The 7,668-nt window shown below is 49.7% G+C and overlaps 1 pseudogene; it reads left to right on the top strand.

Moving 5' to 3' along the window:
- The first annotated feature begins 2,312 nt into the window (after positions 1-2,312).
- On the top strand, positions 2,313-4,205 carry LOC147121229 (large ribosomal subunit protein eL33 pseudogene; annotated as a pseudogene).
- The last annotated feature ends 3,463 nt before the right edge of the window (positions 4,206-7,668 follow it).

Below are 7,668 nucleotides of genomic sequence, written 5' to 3'. Positions count from 1 at the left end.
ACTCAGCTGAGCAGGTATCAAGATTTGTGGTTGCATGCTGCACAATCTGGCCATTATGAGGGAACAGTCCTTGCCACCACCTATCCGGTGAGAAGCTGAGGAGCAGGAGCACAAGGAAGTGGAAGAGGAGGAGGAAGAGGAAGTGGAGGAACAGGAAGAGGAATAGGAGGCTACAATGTAGACAGCCCTTTTCTGCCTGGGCTCTAAGTGATCAAATAATTAATGAGCGATACCAGTAACCTCACATCATCCATCCCCATTAACCAACAGTCCCACACTCCTTACCTTTCCTCTATCACTGACCATCATATCTTTCTCTTTCCAACAACACAATAATAAAAACCACCAGAAAATGCACATGCCAATCTAAATTTATAAATTCAATCATTATATAATGCAAAAAAAAACTATTCACCCTTGTGCATTCCCTTAGTGCCTGTCTTCTGTGTGCCTTTGCCTCTCCTAGTGCTCCTACAGGGTGCTTCCCCAGTGTCTGCAGTGTGGGTGGTGGAAGGCTGCTGACCTCCAATTGAGGAGACTGCAGATAGCCTTGGTGAGCCAACTCCAGCATCTCTGGACCTAGAAGGCTCGGCTTCAGACTGCACCATGTCAGCCTGGGCTGCAGCAGTCTGGGCTGGCTGGCGGATAGGCAACAGCAAGGGTCCTGTCTGAGCTGGTGGCTGTGTGTAAGATTGAGTGACTGTGTCTGTTCATCTTCACTGTGTCTTATTCCTCTTCCTCCACTGACTGGGAAGGCTCGAGTTCTTGGGTATCTGAAATGAAAAAGGGACAAGGGTTGGGGAGCGGGGAGGGGTGAGGGAGAGGGGAAAGTAAGAAGTGTGTGCTTACACCATCTGCAGTTTCTAAGTCAGAAGAGATTAAGGGAAAAGTGGGATGAGAGAAGGAGGATTAGGTATGCTGATACTCTCATCAATTGCTTCAGCCCCGTCAGTGGCCATGGCCTCCGTGATGCCCCTTGCCATGATGGCCAGCACTGTCTCCTACATGTGTGTAAAGGTTGAGTCCTGATTGATAGAGATTGTTGGTAGATTGGTGAAGCGGGTGTAGTGAATTGAGCAGTGGATGAGGCTAGTTGGTAGGATTTGAAGATGAGCTTACTCACTTTGATGACTCATGTGAGATCGTTAAACTTCTTCCTGCACTACATCCATTTTCTTGGAGTAACACTCCTGGGATTGACCTACGCCGTTACTTCTTCCTACTGCCTCCTGAGCACTCTGCGCATACAGGACATCTCTCCTCCTTTCTACCTCTTCCACCAAGGCCTCCATTTCAGTGGGTGAAAACCTTGGTGCACGCTCTCTCGCCTGTTCAGCCATTGCTCAAAGTATCAGAGTGTGGCGGTTCCACCGGGTGTCCCATACACATATATAATGTATATAATTCACTTTAACCTAATTGTATGTATATTACTTACCTGTTTGGGCCGTTGCCCCTTTAAGATGTGCCTTAGCGCGCTGACGTCACGTCACGCATTACGTGACGTACGCGCGGCGGCCGCCGGCCCGACTCGGCCTTCCATGACGGCCGCCGGCACAGCCCGGCCTACTACGACATCGGCCGGCAGACATGAGCGACGCGATCCCTCGCGGCAAGTGCCGGCTCAGCTCGGCCTCCAGCTTCTGCTCCCGCGGTCACGACTTCGGCCTCCACGGCCAGCTTCCGCACCGGGTGAACGCGCTGACGTATCGGCGCGGGTCACGTGACTGCCCCAAGCACAGGCCAATGCGCTAACGTCAGGACGCGGTCACGTGACACCCGAAGAGCGGGAAAATGCGACTGAGCGTGATGATGTCATCATGCTCTCCCGAGGACAACGGACTCAGTCCCCGTCAGAGAAAGACCTACCTCGCATTGCTCCTGTGTAAAGCCAGCTTAGCTACTGTATTTCGTCAGATCCAGTTAAAAAACAACTTAGTAATTATTCATCTGAAGTCGAACTAAATTATTTAGTAGGCATTCGTCCCTGGAGGTCAACACGAATACCTACAATTGGTGACCACGAAACCGTGAACGTTTTTCGCAGAAGAAGAGCAGCCAACAACACCTACAATGACGTGAATACGGGAGCTCACCAATTCCGACACTACAATTGGTGACCCCATATCCGTGAACGTTTTTCACGGAAGAAACGCACAACCTGAACCTCGTCTTCACAGAAGACGACCGACGAACAACCGACTCCGTTGACGGTTTTCACGGAGGAAGCACGCAGCCTGAACCTGGCGACCCCGTCTTTGTGAACAAAGGAAGCGCAGCCTGGAGGCGATCCCGTTTTTGACGGACAAAAAACAGCCGGACCTCGATTTTTGTGAACGTTTTTCGCAAAAGAAGCATGCCATGGAAACACCAGTCGTTTCGCTGTCACTGAAGCAATTCAGGGAGAAAGAACCGCCCTCGTGCTTTGGAAAGGTAGAAGCCCAGTTTGCTGGGAACATCAATGCGGAGCAGACCACGCATTTGCTTACTGTCCCCGTGGTCGACTTTTCTACCGCCATGCGGGTCGTCCGTCCCTACGTCCAACGCAACGGCAAGTATAAATCTCTCCAAGCGCGGGGTACAGCACGTTTGGGCCCACAAGATCGGAGCGCGCCCGGCAGGGATACCACGAGGACCCATCCCTCGTGAACCACAAGGACCCATCCCTCGCAAACCTCGGGGACCCATCCCTCACAAGCCACGAGGATCCACCCCTCGTGCAACACGAAGACTCGTTCCCCGCCGACGACACACCAGCCCGTCTGCCTGCTGGTTGTGTTACCTATCATACTTGCCGGCGAGTAAGAGAAGCGTGCCGCCTTCTCGGCAGTAGTTTCACTAAGTCAACAGAAACAACAAGCAGCGTTGCCGCCCTTCCGGCAGTTTCCCCCCACCGAAAGCGACGACGACCCGGTCCGTCCCACCCTTTCTCTGGTCCATCAGCACAAGGGTCCGGAAGCGATTCCCCTCCATAGAGCATGTGCTAGAAACAGGTTTTAAGCTACAGAAGGTCGAAAGCCTGCACTCTGATTTTAATGACCTGACAAGTGCCGAACGAATAGCCTTCCTACAAGAACATTGAAAGAAAACCTACCGAAAGCAGGTTACTATTCCTTCTACTGTTTCATTACTGATATCAGGCCTTGTAATATCCATATGTTCTGCAAAACTGCGTTTACTGGCTATAAACGAGGCTTTCGAAACCAAAGAGAGCACACTGCTCTCCTAAAGATTGAGGGGGTTTATTGCCGCGATGAAACAGAATTTTACCTGGGCACGAGATGTGCCTACGTCTACAAAGCAAAGAACAGCACTGTCACTCCTGGTGGTAAACCACACAAGCCTCGTGCTCATTGAAACAGTGGCATGGTCCATGCCAAGTTCAGCAGTAACCTGCCTACCAGGGCTATGGGGCACAGGATTCGTGCAAAGCTGTACCCATCAAGGACTTGAAGCACAGCTGCACGTCGATTGACAACAAATAGCAAATGTTTCCTAGTCTACCTGGTTAACTTCCAGTTCCTTTGGCACCGCAAGGCAGAGTTGAATGTAATGTTGAGATGAGACATCACCGATGACTACTGTCCGCTCTACTATATGAAATGGCGTTCCCGGAAGCCTCTCGGTGATTTAATGAAATGAAGGTGACCATTTTCTTTGGAAGACACACACGGAACATTAATTGCCCAAAAGAACAACTACGTAGCAGTCTCGCTCAGTGAATCCTTCAGGTTGGCTTGTTTGGGAAATATTGGAATGAATCCACAGCTCAGCCTCCTTACACCATCGCTACAGCCAACTAGACTCTGAAACTATTCTTTTTAGGATCTGCCTTTGACATACGTGTGATTGATAGCCCAGTCCTCAACAGACAAGTAGAACAAGAGTCAGAAACGGAGCTCAAGATGCACACCCCCTTGCTCAATCGCTTCCTCAATGTTGCTGCCTCACCAGCTATTAGTTTCAAACACTTTGGCAGGGGCAATCGAGGGGTAAAATTGTTGCGTCACTGTGTGGACAGTAGCTCTTCCAATTGCCTTCCTAATGAAGAACTCGGCTTGGTCACTCCCATCAGTGAAGAGGACTCAAAAAAAAAAAAAAAAAAAAAAATGAGGCTCAACACCGGCCCAGTGAACCTTTTAGTCCTACTATCATCCTAAAAGCTCCTCACAGCTTCAAAGCATCAGAAATTCAAAAACGAAAAAGGGACAATCCTTGCTATTTACAGTCGAACACCCAAGGAAACATGTAAACAACTACTAGAGTATTCTTTGACGAGTTACAACTCCCAGTATCTTCACTCTCTGTTGTGTTACCATCGTAGCACTACGGCACGCACCGTTCCGTGCATTCCAGTCTCCTGCAGATTTCGTCAGACTGGGGACTTTGTGTTTTTCTTTTTTCGCTAACGTCGACAAAGCCATAATCCATACCTGCCCGGCTTGCAAGCCACCATGAGTTGGCCAGCATATTTTGATATCGCCCGCCTGACCATCAACCGCCCATCGTCGTTACAGCACACCAGGTACGATCGTCCATCTTCATGACACGGCCTGCTGTTTCGCCCAGGTGCCCGATCGAACCACAGGCTGCAGAGGTCACACGTCTCCACGGTCCTTCGCTTGACGGATACGTTTTATTCGCCTTGACATGCATAAGGATCCGCTTATGGCCAGCATCTTCAGACCTCGCCCGCCAAGTCGAGACAGCACGCCCACTGAGACCACCTGCTCATCAGACCATCTCATCTTTGGACTTTCGTTAAAGCGAATTCTGGGGGGATGCATCTGGCAGTTCCACCGGGTGTCCCTTACACATATAATGTATATAATTCACTTTAACCTAACTGTATGTATATTACTTACCTGTTTGGGCCGTTGCCCCTTTAACTTACCTGTGGGGGCCGTTGCCCCTTTAAGGTGTGCCTTAGCGCGCTGACGTCACGTCACGCATTACGTGACGTATGCGCGGCGGCCGCCGGCCCGACTTGGCCTTCCGTGACGGCCGCCGGCACAGCCCGGCCTACTGCGACTTCGGCCGCATCGGCCGGCAGACATGAGCGACGCGATCCCCCGCGGCAAGCGCCGGCTCAGCTCGGCCTCCAGCTCCTGCTCCCGCGGTCGCGACTTCGGCCTCAATGGCCAGCTTCCGCACCGGGTGAACGCGCCGGCGTATCAGCGCGGGTCACGTGACCGCCCCAAGCGCAGGCCAATGCGCTAACGTCAGGATGCGGTCACATGACACCCGAAGAGCGGGAAAACGCGACTGAGCGTGATGACGTCATCATGCTCTCCCGAGGACTACGGATTCAGTCCTCGTGGAGTCCCCATCAGAGAAAGACCTACCTCTCATTGCTCCTGTGTAAAGCCAGCTTACCTACTGTATTTTGTCAGTTCTAGTTAATAAACAACTTAGTAATTATTCATCTGAAGTCGAACTAAATTATTTATTAGGCATTCGTCCCTAGAGGTCAACACGAATACCTACAAGAGCACAGATTCAGTTTTCAAATGACTCCCACCGCGTCTTGCAGCCACAATGCACTTCCGCTTTTAAGAGGTGCAGGCTGCCTTTAAGCAGCGCTATCCACGCGTGATATCGGGCCCCCTGCTGATGCGTGCAGCCAATGACTAGCATGGGGAGTGGTGGCTGCTTGCAACAATCATGTAGAACAGGAGGCTGCATGAATTTACTGTGCACCACGATCCCCGTTCTCATTTTCAGGTCTTATCCAATTTAACCCCCTGGCTCTTTATGATACAATATTTATTCATCCACCCAGCAAATGGCAACACACAATATATCACAGTAAACCGGAGTACATTGATGTGGGTTCTCTGTTTCACCCCAGGTCTTGCTACATTTACCTGGATATTGGGCTGGTAAAGGGACACGCTGATTCATAGTGGATGTGAAGTCTGCTTACTGGAGAGACTGGTGACCCTGGAGAATATCTAACCTAAAAGCCAAACTCCTTTTATGAAGGATCTCTAGCCAATGCCTGAATGGAGCATCTCACCGTGACAGGCTATTCCATCAGGTTGGAGGTGCAGGGCGAGACCAGCAGGAAGACGGACCTATTCTGCTGCCACATAGTGCACCACCTGTCAACCCATGGTACACAGCAGATTTGCTGCCACTTAAGATTTTCATGGTTCTGATTGTTCCACATTCCAGGAAAATAATGTGGAAGCAGGAAGCCAGTCAATGGGAGAACCAACAGAGAAAGAATCATTAAGGAGAGAACGAGACCATATTAATAACAGATGCTGTATGGTCAACAATGATTCTCTTATTTTGCCTATAGAATTACTTGTATGTTTGTTTCTGTGATCAGATACATGGCATTTTCATGCAAGGGACATTGTCATCTCTTCAGGACAGGTGAAGATTCAAGTGATTGTGGGTAACAGCTTAGAAGAGCTAAAACTTCTATGTAAAGTTTATACTGTTTATAAGCAATGCTATTGAAGGGATGATAGGACAGAATTAATGACTGAATACAAACTATCTTGTCAGCACTCCTTTATATCCACAAGATAGAAAAGGCTCTCAATATACACCACTGGACAACCCCAGATTTACACCTCTTTCACCTTGCATCAGTGTAGGGCGTTTTGGTTTGGGGTTTGCGCCTGGCCAGTCAGTCATGTCTGAGCTGCTCCAGCCCCGTGCGGTTCGAATCGCTTCCCCTTTGGTTCTGACCACTGGACTTATTAACGAGTAGCGATATAGACAAACGAGACCAGTGGTTCGGTGCAAAGAAAACCAATGTTTATTAAAATAGAGAAACAATTACTATACAGAGAAAATCACTATGGATGCAACACAATTACACTTAGTGGGGGGGGGAGAAACGGACACATTGAGGGAAAATGACTAAAATGACACTTTAGCAATTCCCCTTAACCCCCACCCTTTACACCTATCTAGATTGTCTTGTAATGGGCCAGAAAGTTGATGCTCACCAGTCTAGGATGTTGAAACGCCTGCGCCGTGCCCTGTTGCCTGCCGATGTTTTAGGGTTTCACCGCCCCAAAGCAGAGATACCCCAGTAATTCAAATGTAACTGCGGGTGTCCTACTTCCCTGGACGGGCTCTTTGTCGACGATCCTCTCGCTGGGTTAATGATACGGCAGGGCACTGGAGGCAAGGCGGGAGAGAGAGAGAGATGGCTTCCCGAGGGACTAGTTATACCCTTCCTGGTAGCCCTTATCTCCCGCCAGATCAGCTCATTTCTTTTGTCAGACCTGGACGTGTTGAAGCTCATACAAAGGGTACCGATCTGGGCCCATCGACCTGAATGGCCAGTTAATCGGTTTTAAACGTCTCATCAGTGTTCCCCTTTATCCAACTGGTTTCGTGATGGGGCCATTCCAGTCTGAATGCCCTGTTGATCGTTTGTAAACAGTGTCGATGTTCTCTAACTAAGGTCTGAAATGCAGCTAAGCTTGTCCCATTACGTGTTGAATAGGCCTTGCCTGCTCTTGATTGTTTGTGTAAACAACCTTGATGGTTTTTAATCAGAGGCCCGAATGCCACTGGGTTTGCTTCTCATGCATAAATGCAGAAGGTCTGTCTGCATTCGAGTTTCTGGAAAGTTCCTTCTCACAGTCATCGGAATCCAAGTTTGTGAGTCCAAACTGAAACTTACAGGCCTTGGCCATG

This window comes from Somniosus microcephalus, chromosome 3 (genome assembly GCF_052327205.1).
Source record: "Somniosus microcephalus isolate GS21.2 chromosome 3, FLI_Smic_1.0, whole genome shotgun sequence".
In the NCBI taxonomy this organism is placed as follows: Eukaryota; Metazoa; Chordata; class Chondrichthyes; order Squaliformes; family Somniosidae; genus Somniosus; species Somniosus microcephalus.
This window is presented reverse-complemented; position numbering and strand designations above follow the sequence as displayed.